The sequence below is a fragment of the Schistocerca cancellata genome, unplaced genomic scaffold (genome assembly GCF_023864275.1).
Source record: "Schistocerca cancellata isolate TAMUIC-IGC-003103 unplaced genomic scaffold, iqSchCanc2.1 HiC_scaffold_1114, whole genome shotgun sequence".
NCBI lineage: Eukaryota > Metazoa > Arthropoda > Insecta > Orthoptera > Acrididae > Schistocerca > Schistocerca cancellata.
Genome location: NW_026047113.1, coordinates 4,702,333 through 4,726,374, shown reverse-complemented (window position 1 = coordinate 4,726,374; position 24,042 = coordinate 4,702,333).

Below are 24,042 nucleotides of genomic sequence, written 5' to 3'. Positions count from 1 at the left end.
GCACCTTATGGCCGTTCTGCTGTGAGTCAAAGATTTTCGAATCGGACGAAAAACTGATAGTGAATTGTAACGTTCAGGGCCTCCTAATGACGATGGAACACTCAAATTGCGTCCCGATTCAATACATCGTCCTCCAGCAGACTTGTCTCCATGCGTCTATTGCTGCCTTGGGCACCTTATGGCCGTTCTGCTGTGAGTCAAAGATTTTCGAATCGGACGAAAAACTGATAGTGAATTGTAACGTTCAGGGCCACCTAATGACGATGGATCACTCAAATTGCGTCCCGATTCAATACATCGTCCTCCAGCCGACTTGACTCCATGGGTCTATTGCTGCCTCGGGCACCTTATGGCCGTTCTGCTGTGAGTCTAGATTATCGAATGGGACGAAAAACTGATAGTGAATTGTAACGTTCAGGGCCTCCTAATGACGATGGATCACTCAAATTGCGTCCCGATTCAATACATCGTCCTCCAGCCGACTTGACTCCATGGGTCTATTGCTGCCTTGGGCACCTTATGGCCGTTCTGCTGTGAGTCTAGATTATCGAATGGGACGAAAAACTGATAGTGAATTGTAACGTTCAGGGCCTCCTAATGACGATGGATCACTCAAATTGCGTCCCGATTCAATACATCGTCCTCCAGCAGACTTGTCTCCATGGGTCGATTGCTGCCTCGGGCACCTAATGGCCGTTCTGCTGTGAGTCAAAGATTTTCGAATCGGACGAAAAACTGATAGTGAATTGTAACATTCAAGGCCACCTAATGACGATGGACCACGCAAATTGCGTCCCGATTCAATACATCATCCTCCAGCCGAGTTGACTCCATGGGTCTATTACTGCCTCGGGCACCTTATGGCCGTTCTGCTGTGAATCTAGATTATCGAATGGGACGAAAAACTGATAATGAATTGTAACGTTCAGGGCCACCTAATGACAATGGATCACTCAAATTGCGTCCCGATTCAATACATCGTCCTCCAGCAGACTTGACTTCATGGGTCTATTGCTGCCTCTGGCACCTTATGGCCGTTCTGCTGTGAGTCAAAGATTTTCGAATCGGACGAAAAACTGATAGTGAATTGTAACTTTCAGGACCACCTAATGACGATGGATCACTCAAATTACGTCCCGATCCAATACATCGTCCTCCAGCAGACTTGTCTCCATGGGTCGATTGCTGCCTCGGGCACCTTATGGCCGTTCTGCTGTGAGTCAAAGATTTTCGAATCGGACGAAAAACTGATAGTGATTTGTAACATTCAGGGCCACCTAATGACGACGGACCACACAAATTGCGTCCCGATTCAGTACATCGTCCACTAGCCGACTTGACTCCATGGGACTATTGCTGCCTCGGGCACCTTATGGCCGTTCTGCTGTGAGTCTAGATTATAGAATGGGATGAAAAACTGATAGTGAATTGTAACGTTCAGGGCCACCTAATGACGATGGATCACTCAAATTGCGTTCCGATTCAATACATCGTCCTCCAGCAGACTTGTCTCCATGGGTCTATTGCTGCCTCGGGCACCTCATGGCAGGCCTGCTGTGACTCAAAGATTTTCGAATCGGACGAAAAACTGATAGTGAATTGTAACGTTCAGGGTCTCCTAATGACGATGGAACACTCAAATTCCGTCCCCATTCAATACATCGTCCTCCAGCAGACTTGTCTCCATGCGTCTATTGCTGCCTCGGGCACCTTATGGCCGTTCTGCTGTGAGTCAAAGATTTTCGAATCGGACGAAAAACTGATAGTGAATTGTAACGTTCAGGGCCACCTAATGACGATGGATCACTCAAATTGCGTCCCGATTCAATACATCGTCCTCTAGCCGACTTGACTCCATGGGTCTATTGCTGCCTCGGGCACCTTATGGCCGTTCTGCTGTGAGTCTAGATTGTCGAATGGGACAAAAAACTGATAGTGAATTGTAACTTTCAGGGCCTCCTAATGACGATGGATCACTCAAATTGCGTCCCGATTCAATACATCGTCCTCCAGCAGACTTGTCTCCATGGGTCTATTGCTGCCTCGGGCACCTTATGGCCGTTCTGCTGTGAGTCTAGATTATCGAATGGGACGAAAAACTGATAGTGAATTGTAACGTTCAGGGCCACCTAATGACGATGGATCACTCAAATTGCGTCCCGATTCAATACATCGTCCTCCAGCCGGCTTGACTCCATGGGTCTATTGCTGCCTCGGGCACCTTATGGCCGTTCTGCTGTGAGTCTAGATTATCGAATGGGACGAAAAACTGATAGTGAATTGTAACGTTCAGGGCCTCCTAATGACGATGGATCACTCAAATTGCGTCCCGATTCAATACATCGTCCTCCAGCAGACTTGTCTCCATGGGTCGATTGCTGCCTCGGGCACCTAATGGCCGTTCTGCTGTGAGTCAAAGATTTTCGAATCGGACGAAAAACTGATAGTGAATTGTAACATTCAGGGCCACCTAATGACGATGGACCACGCAAATTGCGTCCCGATTCAATACATCGTCCTCCAGCCGAGTTGACTCCATGGGTCTATTGATGCCTCGGGCACCTAATGGCCGTTCTGCTGTGAATCTAGATTATCGAATGGGACGAAAAACTGATAGTGAATTGTAACTTTCAGGGCCACCTAATGACGATGGATCACTCAAATTGCGTCCCGATTCAATACATCGTCCTCCAGCAGACTTGTCTCCATGGGTCGATTGCTGCCTCGGGCACCTTATGGCCGTTCTGCTGTGAGTCAAAGATTTTCGAATCGGACGAAAAACTGATAGTGATTTGTAACATTCAGGGCCACCTAATGACGATGGACCACACAAATTGCGTCCCGATTCAGTACATCGTCCACTAGCCGACTTGACTCCATGGGACTATTGCTGCCTCAGGCACCTTATTGCCGTTCTGCTGTGAGTCTAGATTATAGAATGGGATGAAAAACTGATAGTGAATTGTAACGTTCAGGGCCACCTAATGACGATGGATCACTCAAATTGCGTCCCGATTCAATACATCGTCCTCCAGCAGACTTGTCTCCATGGGTCTATTGCTGCCTCGGGCACCTTATGGCAGGCCTGCTGTGACTCAAAGATTTTCGAATCGGACGAAAAACTGATAGTGAATTGTAACGTTCAGGGCCTCCTAATGACGATAGAACACTCAAATTGCGTCCCGATTCAATACATCGTCCTCCAGCAGACTTGTCTCCATGCGTCTAATGCTGCCTCGGGCACCTTATGGCCGTTCTGCTGTGAGTCAAAGATTTTCGAATCGGACGAAAAACTGATAGTGAATTGTAACGTTCAGGGCCACCAAATGACGATGGATCACTCAAATTGAGTCCCGATTCAATACATCGTCCTCCAGCCGACTTGACTCCATGGGTCTATTGCTGCCTCGGGCACCTTATGGCCGTTCTGCTGTGAGTCTACATTACCGAATGGGACAAAAAACTGATAGTGAATTGTAACGTTCAGGGCCTGCTAATGACGATGGATCACTCAAATTGCGTCCCGATTCAATACATCGGCCTCCAGCAGACTTGTCTCCATGTGTCTATTGCTGCCTCGGGCACCTTATGGCCGTTCTGCTGTGAGTCTAGATTATCGAATGGGACGAAAAACTGATAGTGAATTGTAACGTTCAGGGCCTCCTAATGACGATGGATCACTCAAATTGCGTCCCGATTCAATACATCGTCCTCCAGCCGACTTGACTCCATGGGTCTATTGCTGCCTCGGGCACCTTATGGCCGTTCTGCTGTGAGTCTAGATTATCGAATGGGACGAAAAACTGATAGTGAATTGTAACGTTCAGGGCCTCCTAATGACGATGGATCACTGAAATTGCGTCCCGATTCAATACATCGTCCTCCAGCAGACTTGTCTCCATGGGTCGATTGCTGCCTCGGGCACCTTATGGCAGGCCTGCTGTGACTCAAAGATTTTCGAATCGGACGAAAAACTGATAGTGAATTGTAACGTTCAGGGCCTCCTAATGACGATAGAACACTCAAATTGCGTCCCGATTCAATACATCGTCCTCCAGCAGACTTGTCTCCATGCGTCTATTGCTGCCTCGGGCACCTTATGGCCGTTCTGCTGTGAGTCAAAGATTTTCGAATCGGACGAAAAACTGATAGTGAATTGTAACGTTCAGGGCCACCAAATGACGATGGATCACTCAAATTGAGTCCCGATTCAATACATCGTCCTCCAGCCGACTTGACTCCATGGGTCTATTGCTGCCTCGGGCACCTTATGGCCGTTCTGCTGTGAGTCTAGATTATCGAATGGGACAAAAAACTGATAGTGAATTGTAACGTTCAGGGCCTCCTAATGACGATGGATCACTCAAATTGCGTCCCGATTCAATACATCGGCCTCCAGCAGACTTGTCTCCATGGGTCTATTGCTGCCTCGGGCACCTTATGGCCGTTCTGCTGTGAGTCTAGATTATCGAATGGGACGAAAAACTGATAGTGAATTGTAACGTTCAGGGCCTCCTAATGACGATGGATCACTCAAATTGCGTCCCGATTCAATACATCGTCCTCCAGCCGACTTGACTCCATGGGTCTATTGCTGCCTCGGGCACCTTATGGCCGTTCTGCTGTGAGTCTAGATTATCGAATGGGACGAAAAACTGATAGTGAATTGTAACGTTCAGGGCCTCCTAATGACGATGGATCACTCAAATTGCGTCCCGATTCAATACATCGTCCTCCAGCAGACTTGTCTCCATGGGTCGATTGCTGCCTCGGGCACCTAATGGCCGTTCTGCTGTGAGTCAAAGATTTTCGAATCGGACGAAAAACTGATAGTGAATTTTAACTTTCAGGGCCACCTAATGACGATGGATCACTCAAATTGCGTCCCGATTCAATACATCGTCCTCCAGCAGACTTGTCTCCATGGGTCGATTGCTGCCTCGGGCACCTTATGGCCGTTCTGCTGTGAGTCAAAGATTTTCGAATCGGACGAAAAACTGATAGTGAATTGTAACGTTCAGGGCCACCTAATGACGATGGATCACTCAAATTGCGTCCCGATTCAATACATCGTCCTCCAGCCGACTTGACTCCATGGGTCTATTGCTGCCAAGGGCACCTTCTGGCCGTTCTGCTGTGAGTCTAGATTATCGAATGGGACGAAAAACTGATAGTGAATTGTAACGTTCAGGGCCTCCTAATGACGATGGATCACTCAAATTGCGTCCCGATTCAATACATCGTCCTCCAGCCGACTTGACTCCATGGGTCTATTGCTGCCTCGGGCACCTTATGGCCGTTCTGCTGTGAGTCTAGATTATCGAATGGGACGAAAAACTGATAGTGAATTGTAGCGTTCAGGGCCTCCTAATGACGATGGAACACTCAAATTGCGTCCCGATTCAATACATCGTCCTCCAGCAGACTTGTCTCCATGGGTCGATTGCTGCCTCGGGCACCTAATGGCCGTTCTGCTGTGAGTCAAAGATTTTCGAATCGGACGAAAAACTGATAGTGAATTGTAACATTCAGGGCCACCTAATGACGATGGACCACGCAAATTGCGTCCCGATTCAATACATCATCCTCCAGCCGAGTTGACTCCATGGGTCTATTACTGCCTCGGGCACCTTATGGCCGTTCTGCTGTGAATCTAGATTATCGAATGGGACGAAAAACTGATAATGAATTGTAACGTTCAGGGCCACCTAATGACAATGGATCACTCAAATTGCGTCCCGATTCAATACATCGTCCTCCAGCAGACTTGTCTCCATGGGTCTATTGCTGCCTCTGGCACCTTATGGCCGTTCTGCTGTGAGTCAAAGATTTTCGAATCGGACGAAAAACTGATAGTGAATTGTAACTTTCAGGACCACCTAATGACGATGGATCACTCAAATTGCGTCCCGATCCAATACATCGTCCTCCAGCAGACTTGTCTCCATGGGTCGATTGCTGCCTCGGGCACCTTATGGCCGTTCTGCTGTGAGTCAAAGATTTTCGAATCGGACGAAAAACTGATAGTGATTTGTAACATTCAGGGCCACCTAATGACGACGGACCACACAAATTGCGTCCCGATTCAGTACATCGTCCACTAGCCGACTTGACTCCATGGGACTATTGCTGCCTCGGGCACCTTATGGCCGTTCTGCTGTGAGTCTAGATTATAGAATGGGATGAAAAACTGATAGTGAATTGTAACGTTCAGGGCCACCTAATGACGATGGATCACTCAAATTGCGTCCCGATTCAATACATCGTCCTCCAGCAGACTTGTCACCATGGGTCTATTGCTGCCTCGGGCACCTTATGGCAGGCCTGCTGTCACTCAAAGATTTTCGAATCGGACGAAAAACTGATAGTGAATTGTAACGTTCAGGGTCTCCTAATGACGATGGAACACTCAAATTCCGTCCCCATTCAATACATCGTCCTCCAGCAGACTTGTCTCCATGCGTCTATTGCTGCCTCGGGCACCTTATGGCCGTTCTGCTGTGAGTCAAAGATTTTCGAATCGGACGAAAAACTGATAGTGAATTGTAACGTTCAGGGCCACCTAATGACGATGGATCACTCAAATTGCGTCCCGATTCAATACATCGTCCTCCAGCCGGCTTGACTCCATGGGTCTATTGCTGCCTCGGGCACCTTATGGCCGTTCTGCTGTGAGTCTAGATTATCGAATGGGACGAAAAACTGATAGTGAGTTCTAACGTTCAGGGCCTCCTAATGACGATGGATCACTCAAATTGCGTCCCGATTCAATACATCGTCCTCCAGCAGACTTGTCTCCATGGGTCGATTGCTGCCTCGGGCACCTAATGGCCGTTCTGCTGTGAGTCAAAGATTTTCGAATCGGACGAAAAACTGATAGTGAATTGTAACATTCAGGGCCACCTAATGACGATGGACCACGCAAATTGCGTCCCGATTCAATACATCGTCCTCCAGCAGACTTGTCTCCATGCGTCTATTGCTGCCTCGGGCACCTTATGGCCGTTCTGCTGTGAGTCAAAGATTTTCGAATCGGACGAAAAACTGATAGTGAATTGTAACGTTCAGGGCCACCTAATGACGATGGATCACTCAAATTGCGTCCCGATTCAATACATCGTCCTCCAGCCGGCTTGACTCCATGGGTCTATTGCTGCCTCGGGCACCTTATGGCCGATCTGCTGTGAGTCTAGATTATCGAATGGGACGAAAAACTGATAGTGAATTGTAACGTTCAGGGTCTCCTAATGACGATGGATCACTCAAATTGCGTCCCGATTCAATACATCGTCCTCCAGCAGACTTGTCTCCATGGGTCGATTGCTGCCTCGGGCACCTAATGGCCGTTCTGCTGTGAGTCAAAGATTTTCGAATCGGACGAAAAACTGATAGTGAATTGTAACATTCAGGGCCACCTAATGACGATGGACCACGCAAATTGCGTCCCGATTCAATACATCGTCCTCCAGCCGAGTTGACTCCATGGGTCTATTGATGCCTCGGGCACCTAATGGCCGTTCTGCTGTGAATCTAGATTATCGAATGGGACGAAAAACTGATAGTGAATTGTAACTTTCAGGGCCACCTAATGACGATGGATCACTCAAATTGCGTCCCGATTCAATACATCGTCCTCCAGCAGACTTGTCTCCATGGGTCGATTGCTGCCTCGGGCACCTTATGGCCGTTCTGTGTCAGTCAAAGATTTTCGAATCGGACGAAAAACTGATAGTGATTTGTAACATTCAGGGCCACCTAATGACGATGGACCACACAAATTGCGTCCCGATTCAGTACATCGTCCACTAGCCGACTTGACTCCATGGGACTATTGCCGCCTCAGGCACCTTATTGCCGTTCTGCTGTGAGTCTAGATTATAGAATGGGATGAAAAACTGATAGTGAATTGTAACGTTCAGGGCCACCTAATGACGATGGATCACTCAAATTGCGTCCCGATTCAATACATCGTCCTCCAGCAGACTTGTCTCCATGGGTCTACTGCTGCCTCGGGCACCTTATGGCAGGCCTGCTGTGACTCAAAGATTTTCGAATCGGACGAAAAACTGATAGTGAATTGTAACGTTCAGGGCCTCCTAATGACGATAGAACACTCAAATTGCGTCCCGATTCAATACATCGTCCTCCAGCAGACTTGTCTCCATGCGTCTATTGCTGCCTCGGGCACCTTATGGCCGTTCTCCTGTGAGTCAAAGATTTTCGAATCGGACGAAAAACTGATAGTGAATTGTAACGTTCAGGGCCACCAAATGACGATGGATCACTCAAATTGAGTCCCGATTCAATACATCGTCCTCCAGCCGACTTGACTCCATGGGTCTATTGCTGCCTCGGGCACCTTATGGCCGTTCTGCTGTGAGTCTAGATTACCGAATGGGACAAAAAACTGATAGTGAATTGTAACGTTCAGGGCCTCCTAATGACGATGGATCACTCAAATTGCGTCCCGATTCAATACATCGGCCTCCAGCAGACTTGTCTCCATGTGTCTATTGCTGCCTCGGGCACCTTATGGCCGTTCTGCTGTGAGTCTAGATTATCGAATGGGACGAAAAACTGATAGTGAATTGTAACTTTCAGGGCCTCCTAATGACGATGGATCACTCAAATTGCGTCCCAATTCAATACATCGTCCTCCAGCCGACTTGACTCCATGGGTCTATTGCTGCCTCGGGCACCTTATGGCCGTTCTGCTGTGAGTCTAGATTATCGAATGGGACGAAAAACTGATAGTGAATTGTAACGTTCAGGGCCTCCTAATGACGATGGATCACTCAAATTGCGTCCCGATTCAATACATCGTCCTCCAGCAGACTTGTCTCCATGGGTCGATTGCTGCCTCGGGCACCTTATGGCAGGCCTGCTGTGACTCAAAGATTTTCGAATCGGACGAAAAACTGATAGTGAATTGTAACGTTCAGGGCCTCCTAATGACGATAGAACACTCAAATTGCGTCCCGATTCAATACATCGTCCTCCAGCAGACTTGTCTCCATGCGTCTATTGCTGCCTCGGGCACCTTATGGCCGTTCTGCTGTGAGTCAAAGATTTTCGAATCGGACGAAAAACTGATAGTGAATTGTAACGTTCAGGGCCACCAAATGACGATGGATCACTCAAATTGAGTCCCGATTCAATACATCGTCCTCCAGCCGACTTGACTCCATGGGTCTATTGCTGCCTCGGGCACCTTATGGCCGTTCTGCTGTGAGTCTAGATTATCGAATGGGACAAAAAACTGATAGTGAATTGTAACGTTCAGGGCCTCCTAATGACGATGGATCACTCAAATTGCGTCCCGATTCAATACATCGGCCTCCAGCAGACTTGTCTCCATGGGTCTATTGCTGCCTCGGGCACCTTATGGCCGTTCTGCTGTGAGTCTAGATTATCAAATGGGACGAAAAACTGATAGTGAATTGTAACGTTCAGGGCCTCCTAATGACGATGGATCACTCAAATTGCGTCCCGATTCAATACATCGTCCTCCAGCAGACTTGTCTCCATGGGTCGATTGCTGCCTCGGGCACCTAATGGCCGTTCTGCTGTGAGTCAAAGATTTTCGAATCGGACGAAAAACTGATAGTGAATTTTAACTTTCAGGGCCACCTAATGACGATGGATCACTCAAATTGCGTCCCGATTCAATACATCGTCCTCCAGCAGACTTGTCTCCATGGGTCGATTGCTGCCTCGGGCACCTTATGGCCGTTCTGCTGTGAGTCAAAGATTTTCGAATCGGACGAAAAACTGATAGTGAATTGTAACGTTCAGGGCCACCTAATGACGATGGATCACTCAAATTGCGTCCCGATTCAATACATCGTCCTCCAGCCGACTTGACTCCATGGGTCTATTGCTGCCAAGGGCACCTTATGGCCGTTCTGCTGTGAGTCTAGATTATCGAATGGGACGAAAAACTGATAGTGAATTGTAACGTTCAGGGCCTCCTAATGACGATGGATCACTCAAATTGCGTCCCGATTCAATACATCGTCCTCCAGCCGACTTGACTCCATGGGTCTATTGCTGCCTCGGGCACCTTATGGCCGTTCTGCTGTGAGTCTAGATTATCGAATGGGACGAAAAACTGATAGTGAATTGTAGCGTTCAGGGCCTCCTAATGACGATGGAACACTCAAATTGCGTCCCGATTCAATACATCGTCCTCCAGCAGACTTGTCTCCATGGGTCGATTGCTGCCTCGGGCACCTAATGGCCGTTCTGCTGTGAGTCAAAGATTTTCGAATCGGACGAAAAACTGATAGTGAATTGTAACATTCAGGGCCTCCTAATGACGATGGACCACGCAAATTGCGTCCCGATTCAATACATCATCCTCCAGCCGAGTTGACTCCATGGGTCTATTACTGCCTCGGGCACCTTATGGCCGTTCTGCTGTGAATCTAGATTATCGAATGGGACGAAAAACTGATAGTGAATTGTAACATTCAGGGCCACCTAATGACGATGGACCACGCAAATTGCGTCCCGATTCAATACATCGTCCTCCAGCCGAGTTGACTCCATGGGTCTATTGATGCCTCGGGCACCTAATGGCCGTTCTGCTGTACATCTAGATTATCGAATGGGACGAAAAACTGATAGTGAATTGTAACTTTCAGGGCCACCTAATGACGATGGATCACTCAAATTGCGTCCCGATTCAATACATCGTCCTCCAGCAGACTTGTCTCCATGGGTCGATTGCTGCCTCGGGCACCTTATGGCCGTTCTGCTGTGAGTCAAAGATTTTCGAATCGGACGAAAAACTGATAGTGATTTGTAACATTCAGGGCCACCTAATGACGATGGACCACACAAATTGCGTCCCGATTCAGTACATCGTCCACTAGCCGACTTGACTCCATGGGACTATTGCTGCCTCGGCACCTTATTGCCGTACTGCTGTGAGTCTAGATTATAGAATGGGATGAAAAACTGATAGTGAATTGTAACGTTCAGGGCCATCTAATGACGATGGATCACTCAAATTGCGTCCCGATTCAATACATCGTCCTCCAGCAGACTTGTCTCCATGGGTCTATTGCTGCCTCGGGCACCTTATGGCAGGCCTGCTGTGACTCAAAGATTTTCGAATCGGACGAAAAACTGATAGTGAATTGTAACGTTCAGGGCCTCCTAATGACGATAGAACACTCAAATTGCGTCCCGATTCAATACATCGTCCTCCAGCAGACTTGTCTCCATGCGTCTATTGCTGCCTCGGGCACCTTATGGCCGTTCTGCTGTGAGTCAAAGATTTTCGAATCGGACGAAAAACTGATAGTGAATTGTAGCGTTCAGGGCCACCAAATGACGATGGATCACTCAAATTGAGTCCCGATTCAATACATCGTCCTCCAGCCGACTTGACTCCATGGGTCTATTGCTGCCTCGGGCACCTTATGGCCGTTCTGCTGTGAGTCTAGATTATCGAATGGGACAAAAAACTGATAGTGAATTGTAACGTTCAGGGCCTCCTAATGACGATGGATCACTCAAATTGCGTCCCGATTCAATACATCGGCCTCCAGCAGACTTGTCTCCATGGGTCTATTGCTGCCTCGGGCACCTTATGGTCGTTCTGCTGTGAGTCTAGATATGGGACGAAAAACTGATAGTGAATTGTAACGTTCAGGGCCTCCTAATGACGATGGATCACTCAAATTGCGTCCCGATTCAATACATCGTCCTCCAGCAGACTTGTCTCCATGGGTCGATTGCTGCCTCGGGCACCTAATGGCCGTTCTGCTGTGAGTCAAAGATTTTCGAATCGGACGAAAAACTGATAGTGAATTTTAACTTTCAGGGCCACCTAATGACGATGGATCACTCAAATTGCGTCCCGATTCAATACATCGTCCTCCAGCAGACTTGTCTCCATGGGTCGATTGCTGCCTCGGGCACCTTATGGCCGTTCTGCTGTGAGTCAAAGATTTTCGAATCGGACGAAAAACTGATAGTGATTTGTAACATTCAGGGCCACCTAATGACGATGGACCACACAAATTGCGTCCCGATTCAGTACATCGTCCACTAGCCGACTTGACTCCATGGGACTATTGCTGTCTCGGGCACCTTATGGCCGTTCTGCTGTGAGTCTAGATTATAGAATGGGATGAAAAACTGATAGTGAATTGTAACGTTCAGGGCCACCTAATGACGATGGATCACTCAAATTGCGTCCCGATTCAATACATCGTCCTCCAGCAGACTTGTCTCCATGGGTCTATTGCTGCCTCGGGCACCTTATGGCCGTTCTGCTGTGAGTCTAGATTATCGAATGGGACGAAAAACTGATAGTGAATTGTAACGTTCAGGGCCTCCTAATGACGATGGATCACTCAAATTGCGTCCCGATTCAATACATCGTCCTCCAGCAGACTTGTTTCCATGGGTCTATTGTTGCCTCGGGCACCTTATGGCCGTTCTGCTGTGAGTCAAAGATTTTCGAATCGGACGAGAAACTGATAGTAAATTGGAACGTTCAATGCCTCCTAATGACGATGGAACACTCAAATTGCGTCCCGATTCAATACATCGTCCTCCAGCGGACTTGTTTCCATTGGTCTATTGCTGCCTCGGGCACCTTATGGCCGTTCTGCTGTGAGTCAAAGATTTTCGAATCGGACGAAAAACTGATAGTGAATTGTAACGTTCAGGGCCACCTAATGACGATGGATCACTCAAATTGCGTCCCGATTCAATACATCGTCCTCCAGCCGACTTGACTCCATGGGTCTATTGCTGCCTCGGGCACCTTATGGCCGTTCTGCTGTGAGTCTAGATTATCGAATGGGACAAAAAACTGATAGTGAATTGTAACGTTCAGGGCCTCCTAATGACGATGGATCACTCAAATTGCGTCCCGATTCAATACATCGTCCTCCAGCAGACTTGTCTCCATGGGTCTATTGCTGCCTCGGGCACCTTATGGCCGTTCTGCTGTGAGTCTAGATATGGGACGAAAAACTGATAGTGAATTGTAACGTTCAGGGCCTCCTAATGACGATGGATCACTCAAATTGCGTCCCGATTCAATACATCGTCCTCCAGCCGACTTGACTCCATGGGTCTATTGCTGCCTCGGGCACCTTATGGCCGTTCTGCTGTGAGTCTAGATTATCGAATGGGACGAAAAACTGATAGTGAATTGTAACATTCAGGGCCTCCTAATGACGATGGATCACTCAAATTGCGTCCCGATTCAATACATCGTCCTCCAGCAGACTTGTCTCCATGGGTCGATTGCTGCCTCGGGCACCTAATGGCCGTTCTGCTGTGAGTCAAAGATTTTCGAATCGGACGAAAAACTGATAGTGAATTTTAACTTTCAGGGCCACCTAATGACGATGGATCACTCAAATTGCGTCCCGATTCAATACATCGTCCTCCAGCAGACTTGTCTCCATGGGTCGATTGCTGCCTCGGGCACCTTATGGCCGTTCTGCTGTGAGTCAAAGATTTTCGAATCGGACGAAAAACTGATAGTGATTTGTAACATTCAGGGCCACCTAATGACGATGGACCACACAAATTGCGTCCCGATTCAGTACATCGTCCACTAGCCGACTTGACTCCATGGGACTATTGCTGTCTCGGGCACCTTATGGCCGTTCTGCTGTGAGTCTAGATTATAGAATGGGATGAAAAACTGATAGTGAATTGTAACGTTCAGGGCCACCTAATGACGATGGATCACTCAAATTGCGTCCCGATTCAATACATCGTCCTCCAGCAGACTTGTCTCCATGGGTCTATTGCTGCCTCGGGCACCTTATGGCCGTTCTGCTGTGGGTCTAGATTATCGAATGGGACGAAAAACTGATAGTGAATTGTAACGTTCAGGGCCTCCTAATGACGATGGATCACTCAAATTGCGTCCCGATTCAATACATCGTCCTCCAGCAGACTTGTCTCCATGGGTCTATTGCTGCCTCGGGCACCTTATGGCAGGCCTGCTGTGACTCAAAGATTTTCGAATCGGACGAAAAACTGATAGTGAATTGTAACGTTCAGGGCCTCCTAATGACGATAGAACACTCAAATTGCGTCCCGATTCAATACATCGTCCTCCAGCAGACTCGTCTCCATGCGTCTATTGCTGCCTCGGGCACCTTATGGCCGTTCTGCTGTGAGTCAAAGATTTTCGAATCGGACGAAAAACTGATAGTGAATTGTAACGTTCAGGGCCACCAAATGACGATGGATCACTCAAATTGAGTCCCGATTCAATACATCGTCCTCCAGCCGACTTGACTCCATGGGTCTATTGCTGCCTCGGGCACCTTATGGCCGTTCTGCTGTGAGTCTAGATTATCGAATGGGACAAAAAACTGATAGTGAATTGTAACGTTCAGGGCCTCCTAATGACGATGGATCACTCAAATTGCGTCCCGATTCAATACATCGGCCTCCAGCAGACTTGTCTCCATGGGTCTATTGCTGCCTCGGGCACCTTATGGTCGTTCTGCTGTGAGTCTAGATATGGGACGAAAAACTGATAGTGAATTGTAACGTTCAGGGCCTCCTAATGACGATGGATCACTCAAATTGCGTCCCGATTCAATACATCGTCCTCCAGCCGACTTGACTCCATGGGTCTATTGCTGCCTCGGGCACCTTATGGCCGTTCTGCTGTGAGTCTAGATTATCGAATGGGACGAAAAACTGATAGTCAATTGTAACATTCAGGGCCTCCTAATGACGATGGATCACTCAAATTGCGTCCCGATTCAATACATCGTCCTCCAGCAGACTTGTCTCCATGGGTCGATTGCTGCCTCGGGCACCTAATGGCCGTTCTGCTGTGAGTCAAAGATTTTCGAATCGGACGAAAAACTGATAGTGAATTTTAACTTTCAGGGCCACCTAATGACGATGGATCACTCAAATTGCGTCCCGATTCAATACATCGTCCTCCAGCAGACTTGTCTCCATGGGTCGATTGCTGCCTCGGGCACCTTATGGCCGTTCTGCTGTGAGTCAAAGATTTTCGAATCGGACGAAAAACTGATAGTGATTTGTAACATTCAGGGCCACCTAATGACGATGGACCACACAAATTGCGTCCCGATTCAGTACATCGTCCACTAGCCGACTTGACTCCATGGGACTATTGCTGTCTCGGGCACCTTATGGCCGTTCTGCTGTGAGTCTAGATTATAGAATGGGATGAAAAACTGATAGTGAATTGTAACGTTCAGGGCCACCTAATGACGATGGATCACTCAAATTGCGTCCCGATTCAATACATCGTCCTCCAGCAGACTTGTCTCCATGGGTCTATTGCTGCCTCGGGCACCTTATGGCCGTTCTGCTGTGAGTCTAGATTATCGAATGGGACGAAAAACTGATAGTGAATTGTAACGTTCAGGGCCTCCTAATGACGATGGATCACTCAAATTGCGTCCCGATTCAATACATCGTCCTCCAGCAGACTTGTTTCCATGGGTCTATTGTTGCCTCGGGCACCTTATGGCCGTTCTGCTGTGAGTCAAAGATTTTCGAATCGGACGAAAAACTGATAGTAAATTGGAACGTTCAATGCCTCCTAATGACGATGGAACACTCAAATTGCGTCCCGATTCAATACATCGTCCTCCAGCGGACTTGTTTCCATTGGTCTATTGCTGCCTCGGGCACCTTATGGCCGTTCTGCTGTGAGTCAAAGATTTTCGAATCGGACGAAAAACTGATAGTGAATTGTAACGTTCAGGGCCACCTAATGACGATGGATCACTCAAATTGCGTCCCGATTCAATACATCGTCCTCCAGCCGACTTGACTCCATGGGTCTATTGCTGCCTCGGGCACCTTATGGCCGTTCTGCTGTGAGTCTAGATTATCGAATGGGACAAAAAACTGATAGTGAATTGTAACGTTCAGGGCCTCCTAATGACGATGGATCACTCAAATTGCGTCCCGATTCAATACATCGTCCTCCAGCAGACTTGTCTCCATGGGTCTATTGCTGCCTCGGGCACCTTATGGCCGTTCTGCTGTGAGTCTAGATTATCGAATGGGACGAAAAACTGATAGTGAATTGTAACGTTCAGGGCCTCCTAATGACGATGGATCACTCAAATTGCGTCCCGATTCAATACATCGTCCTCCAGCAGACTTGTCTCCATGGGTCTATTGCTGCCTCGGGCACCTTATGGCAGGCCTGCTGTGACTCAAAGATTTTCGAATCGGACGAAAAACTGATAGTGAATTGTAACGTTCAGGGCCTCCTAATGACGATAGAACACTCAAATTGCGTCCCGATTCAATACATCGTCCTCCAGCAGACTTGTCTCCATGCGTCTATTGCTGCCTCGGGCACCTTATGGCCGTTCTGCTGTGAGTCAAAGATTTTCGAATCGGACGAAAAACTGATAGTGAATTGTAACGTTCAGGGCCACCAAATGACGATGGATCACTCAAATTGAGTCCCGATTCAATACATCGTCCTCCAGCCGACTTGACTCCATGGGTCTATTGCTGCCTCGGGCACCTTATGGCCGTTCTGCTGTGAGTCTAGATTATCGAATGGGACAAAAAACTGATAGTGAATTGTAACGTTCAGGGCCTCCTAATGACGATGGATCACTCAAATTGCGTCCCGATTCAATACATCGGCCTCCAGCAGACTTGTCTCCATGGGTCTATTGCTGCCTCGGGCACCTTATGGTCGTTCTGCTGTGAGTCTAGATATGGGACGAAAAACTGATAGTGAATTGTAACGTTCAGGGCCTCCTAATGACGATGGATCACTCAAATTGCGTCCCGATTCAATACATCGTCCTCCAGCCGACTTGACTCCATGGGTCTATTGCTGCCTCGGGCACCTTATGGCCGTTCTGCTGTGAGTCTAGATTATCGAATGGGACGAAAAACTGATAGTGAATTTTAACTTTCAGGGCCACCTAATGACGATGGATCACTCAAATTGCGTCCCGATTCAATACATCGTCCTCCAGCAGACTTGTCTCCATGGGTCGATTGCTGCCTCGGGCACCTTATGGCCGTTCTGCTGTGAGTCAAAGATTTTCGAATCGGACGAAAAACTGATAGTGATTTGTAACATTCAGGGCCACCTAATGACGATGGACCACACAAATTGCGTCCCGATTCAGTACATCGTCCACTAGCCGACTTGACTCCATGGGACTATTGCTGTCTCGGGCACCTTATGGCCGTTCTGCTGTGAGTCTAGATTATAGAATGGGATGAAAAACTGATAGTGAATTGTAACGTTCAGGGCCACCTAATGACGATGGATCACTCAAATTGCGTCCCGATTCAATACATCGTCCTCCAGCAGACTTGTCTCCATGGGTCTATTGCTGCCTCGGGCACCTTATGGCCGTTCTGCTGTGAGTCTAGATTATCGAATGGGACGAAAAACTGATAGTGAATTGTAACGTTCAGGGCCTCCTAATGACGATGGATCACTCAAATTGCGTCCCGATTCAATACATCGTCCTCCAGCAGACTTGTTTCCATGGGTCTATTGTTGCCTCGGGCACCTTATGGCCGTTCTGCTGTGAGTCAAAGATTTTCGAATCGGACGAAAAACTGATAGTAAATTGGAACGTTCAATGCCTCCTAATGACGATGGAACACTCAAATTGCGTCCCGATTCAATACATCGTCCTCCAGCGGACTTGTTTCCATTGGTCTATTGCTGCCTCGGGCACCTTATGGCCGTTCTGCTGTGAGTCAAAGATTTTCGAATCGGACGAAAAACTGATAGTGAATTGTAACGTTCAGGGCCACCTAATGACGATGGATCACTCAAATTGCGTCCCGATTCAATACATCGTCCTCCAGCCGACTTGACTCCATGGGTCTATTGCTGCCTCGGGCACCTTATGGCCGTTCTGCTGTGAGTCTAGATTATCGAATGGGACAAAAAACTGATAGTGAATTGTAACGTTCAGGGCCTCCTAATGACGATGGATCACTCAAATTGCGTCCCGATTCAATACATCGTCCTCCAGCAGACTTGTCTCCATGGGTCTATTGCTGCCTCGGGCACCTTATGGCCGTTCTGCTGTGAGTCTAGATTATCGAATGGGACGAAAAACTGATAGTGAATTGTAACGTTCAGGGCCACCTAATGACGATGGATCACTCAAATTGCGTCCCGATTCAATACATCGTCCTCCAGCCGACTTGACTCCATGGGTCTATTACTGCCTCGGGCACCTTATGGCCGTTCTGCTGTTAATCTAGATTATCGAATGGGACGAAAAACTGATAATGAATTGTAACGTTCAGGGCCACCTAATGACAATGGATCACTCAAATTGCGTCCCGATTCAATACATCGTCCTCCAGCAGACTTGACTTCATGGGTCTATTGCTGCCTCTGGCACCTTATGGCCGTTCTGCTGTGAGTCAGAGATTTTCGAATCGGACGAAAAACTGATAGTGAATTGTAACTTTCAGGACCACCTAATGACGATGGATCACTCAAATTGCGTCCCGATCCAATACATCGTCCTCCAGCAGACTTGTCTCCATGGGTCGATTGCTGCCTCGGGCACCTTATGGCCGTTCTGCTGTGAGTCAAAGATTTTCGAATCGGACGAAAAACTGATAGTGATTTGTAACATTCAGGGCCACCTAATGACGACGGACCACACAAATTGCGTCCCGATTCAGTATATCGTCCACTAGCCGACTTGACACCATGGGACTATTGCTGCCTCGGGCACCTTATGGCCGTTCTGCTGTGAGTCTAGATTATCGAATGGGACAAAAAACTGATAGTGAATTGTAACGTTCAGGGCCACCTAATGACGATGGATCACTCAAATTGTGTCCCGATTCAATACATCGTCCTCCAGCAGACTTGTCTCCATGGGTCTATTGCTGCCTCGGGCACCTTATGGCAGGCCTGCTGTGACTCAAAGATTTTCGAATCGGACGAAAAACTGATAGTGAATTGTAACGTTCAGGGTCTCCTAATGACGATGGAACACTCAAATTCCGTCCCCATTCAATACATCGTCCTCCAGCAGACTTGTCTCCATGCGTCTATTGCTGCCTCGGGCACCTTATGGCCGTTCTGCTGTGAGTCAAAGATTTTCGAATCGGACGAAAAACTGATAGTGAATTGTAACGTTCAGGGCCACCTAATGACGATGGATCACTCAAATTGCGTCCCGATTCAATACATCGTCCTCCAGCCGGCTTGACTCCATGGGTCTATTGCTGCCTCGGGCACCTTATGGCCGTTCTGCTGTGAGTCTAGATAATCTAATGGGACGAAAAACTGATAGTGAATTCTAACGTTCAGGGCCTCCTAATGACGATGGATCACTCAAATTGCGTCCCGATTCAATACATCGTCCTCCAGCAGACTTGTCTCCATGGGTCGATTGCTGCCTCGGGCACCTAATGGCCGTTCTGCTGTGAGTCAAAGATTTTCGAATCGGACGAAAAACTGATAGTGAATTGTAACATTCAGGGCCACCTAATGACGATGGACCACGCAAATTGCGTCCCGATTCAATACATCGTCCTCCAGCCGAGTTGACTCCATGGGTCTATTGATGCCTCGGGCACCTAATGGCCGTTCTGCTGTGAATCTAGATTATCGAATGGGACGAAAAACTGATAGTGAATTGTAACTTTCAGGGCCACCTAATGACGATGGATCACTCAAATTGCGTCCCGATTCAATACATCGTCCTCCAGCAGACTTGTCTCCATGGGTCGATTGCTGCCTCGGGCACCTTATGGCCGTTCTGCTGTGAGTCAAAGATTTTCGAATCGGACGAAAAACTGATAGTGATTTGTAACATTCAGGGCCACCTAATGACGATGGACCACACAAATTGCGTCCCGATTCAGTACATCGTCCACTAGCCGACTTGACTCCATGGGACTATTGCTGCCTCGGGCACCTTATTGCCGTTCTGCTGTGAGTCTAGATTATAGAATGGGATGAAAAACTGATAGTGAATTGTAACGTTCAGGGCCACCTAATGACGATGGATCACTCAAATTGCGTCCCGATTCAGTACATCGTCCACTAGCCGACTTGACTCCATGGGACTATTGCTGTCTCGGGCACCTTATGGCCGTTCTGCTGTGAGTCTAGATTATAGAATGGGATGAAAAACTGATAGTGAATTGTAACGTTCAGGGCCACCTAATGACGATGGATCACTCAAATTGCGTCCCGATTCAATACATCGTCCTCCAGCAGACTTGTCTCCATGGGTCTATTGCTGCCTCGGGCACCTTATGGCCGTTCTGCTGTGAGTCTAGATTATCGAATGGGACGAAAAACTGATAGTGAATTGTAACGTTCAGGGCCTCCTAATGACGATGGATCACTCAAATTGCGTCCCGATTCAATATATCGTCCTCCAGCAGACTTGTCTCCATGGGTCTATTGCTGCCTCGGGCACCTTATGGCCGTTCTGCTGTGCGTCAAAGATTTTCGAATCGGACGAAAAACTGATAGTGAATTGTAACATTCAGGGCCACCTAATGACGATGGACCACACAAATTGCGTCCCGATTCAGTACATCGTCCACTAGCCGACTTGACTCCATGGGTCTATTGCTGCCTCAGGCACCTTATGGCCGTTCTGCTGTGAGTCTAGATTATCGAATGGGACGAAAAACTGATAGTGAATTGTAACGTTCAGGGCCACCTAATGACGATGGATCACTCAAATTGCGTCCCGATTCAATACATCGTCCTCCAGCCGACTTGACTCCATGGGTCTATTGCTGCCTCGGGCACCTTATGGCCGTTCTGCTGTGAGTCTAGATTATCGAATGGGACAAAAAACTGATAGTGAATTGTAACGTTTAGGGCCTCCTAATGACGATGGATCACTCAAATTGCGTCCCGATTCCATACATCGTCCTCCAGCAGACTTGTCTCCATGGGTCTATTGCTGCCTCGGGCACCTTATGGCCGTTCTGCTGTGAGTCTAGATTATCGAATGGGACGAAAAACTGATAGTGAATTGTAACGTTCAGGGCCACCTAATGACGATGGATCACTCAAATTGCGTCCCGATTCAATACATCGTCCTCCAGCCGACTTGACTCCATGGGTCTATTACTGCCTCGGGCACCTTATGGCCGTTCTGCTGTGAATCTAGATTATCGAATGGGACGAAAAACTGATAATGAATTGTAACGTTCAGGGCCACCTAATGACAATGGATCACTCAAATTGCGTCCCGATTCAATACATCGTCCTCCAGCAGACTTGACTTCATGGGTCTATTGCTGCCTCTGGCACCTTATGGCCGTTCTGCTGTGAGTCAAAGATTTTCGAATCGGACGAAAAAATGATAGTGAATTGTAACTTCCAGGACCACCTAATGACGATGGGTCACTCAAATTGCGTCCCGATCCAATACATCGTCCTCCAGCAGACTTGTCTCCATGGGTCGATTGCTGCCTCGGGCACCTTATGGCCGTTCTGCTGTGAGTCAAAGATTTTCGAATCGGACGAAAAACTGATAGTGATTTGTAACATTCAGGGCCACCTAATGACGACGGACCACACAAATTGCGTCCCGATTCAGTACATCGTCCACTAGCCGACTTGACACCATGGGACTATTGCTGCCTCGGGCACCTTATGGCCGTTCTGCTGTGAGTCTAGATTATCGAATGGGACAAAAAACTGATAGTGAATTGTAACGTTCAGGGCCACCTAATGACGATGGATCACTCAAATTGCGTCCCGATTCAATACATCGTCCTCCAGCAGACTTGTCTCCATGGGTCTATTGCTGCCTCGGGCTCCTTATGGCAGGCCTGCTGTGACTCAAAGATTTTCGAATCGGACGAAAAACTGATAGTGAATTGTAACGTTCAGGGTCTCCTAATGACGATGGAACACTCAAATTCCGTCCCCATTCAATACATCGTCCTCCAGCAGACTTGTCTCCATGCGTCTATTGCTGCCTCGGGCACCTTATGGCCGTTCTGCTGTGAGTCTAGATTATCGAATGGGACGAAAAACTGATAGTGAATTCTAACGTTCAGGGCCTCCTAATGACGATGGATCACTCAAATTGCGTCCCGATTCAATACATCGTCCTCCAGCAGACTTGTCTCCATGGGTCGATTGCTGCCTCGGGCACCTAATGGCCGTTCTGCTGTGAGTCAAAGATTTTCGAATCGGACGAAAAACTGATAGTGAATTGTAACATTCAGGGCCACCTAATGACGATGGACCACGCAAATTGCGTCCCGATTCAATACATCGTCCTCCAGCCGAGTTGACTCCATGGGTCTATTGATGCCTCGGGCACCTAATGGCCGTTCTGCTGTGAATCTAGATTATCGAATGGGACGAAAAACTGATAGTGAATTGTAACTTTCAGGGCCACCTAATGACGATGGATCACTCAAATTGCGTCCCGATTCAATACATCGTCCTCCAGCAGACTTGTCTCCATGGGTCGATTGCTGCCTCGGGCACCTTATGGCCGTTCTGCTGTGAGTCAAAGATTTTCGAATCGGACGAAAAACTGATAGTGATTTGTAACATTCAGGGCCACCTAATGACGATGGACCACACAAATTGCGTCCCGATTCAGTACATCGTCCACTAGCCGACTTGACTCCATGGGACTATTGCTGCCTCGGGCACCTTATTGCCGTTCTGCTGTGAGTCTAGATTATAGAATGGGATGAAAAACTGATAGTGAATTGTAACGTTCAGGGCCACCTAATGACGATGGATCACTCAAATTGCGTCCCGATTCAATACATCGTCCTCCAGCAGACTTGTCTCCATGGGTCTATTGCTGCCTTGGGCACCTTATGGCAGGCCTGCTGTGACTCAAAGATTTTCGAATCGGACGAAAAACTGATAGTGAATTGTAACGTTCAGGGCCTCCTAATGACGATAGAACACTCAAATTGCGTCCCGATTCAATACATCGTCCTCCAGCAGACTTGTCTCCATGCGTCTATTGCTGCCTCGGGCACCTTATGGCCGTTCTGCTGTGAGTCTAGATTATCGAATGGGACAAAAAACTGATAGTGAATTGTAACGTTCAGGGCCACCTAATGACGATGGAACACTCAAATCCCGTCCCGATTCAATACATCGTCCTCCAGCAGACTTGTCTCCATGCGTCTATTGCTGCCTCGGGCACCTTATGGCCGTTCTGCTGTGAGTCAAAGATTTTCGAATCGGACGAAAAACTGATAGTGATTTGTAACATTCAGGGCCACCTAATGACGATGGACCACACAAATTGCGTCCCGATTCAGTACATCGTCCACTAGCCGACTTGACTCCATGGGACTATTGCTGTCTCGGGCACCTTATGGCCGTTCTGCTGTGAGTCTAGATTATAGAATGGGATGAAAAACTGATTGTGAATTGTAACGTTCAGGGCCACCTAATGACGATGGATCACTCAAATTGCGTCCCGATTCAATACATCGTCCTCCAGCAGACTTGTCTCCATGGGTCTATTGCTGCCTCGGGCACCTTATGGCCGTTCTGCTGTGAGTCTAGATTATCGAATGGGACGAAAAACTGATAGTGAATTGTAACGTTCAGGGCCTCCTGACGATGGATCATTCAAATTGCGTCCCGATTCAATATATCGTCCTCCAGCAGACTTGTTTCCATGGGTCTATTGTTGCCTCGGGCACCTTATGGCCGTTCTGCTGTGAGTCAAAGATTGTCGAATCGGACGAAAAACTGATAGTAAATTGGAACGTTCAATGCCTCCTAATGACGATGGAACACTCAAATTGCGTCCCGATTCAATACATCGTCCTCCAGCCGACTTGACTCCATGGGTCTATTGCTGCCTCGGGCACCTTATGGCCGTTCTGCTGTGAGTCTAGATTATCGAATGGGACGAAAAACTGATAGTGAATTGTAACGTTCAGGGCCTCCTAATGACGATGGATCACTCAAATTGCGTCCCGATTCAATACATCGTCCTCCAGCCGACTTGACTCCATGGGTCTATTGCTGCCTCGGGCACCTTATGGCCGTTCTGCTGTGAGTCAAAGATT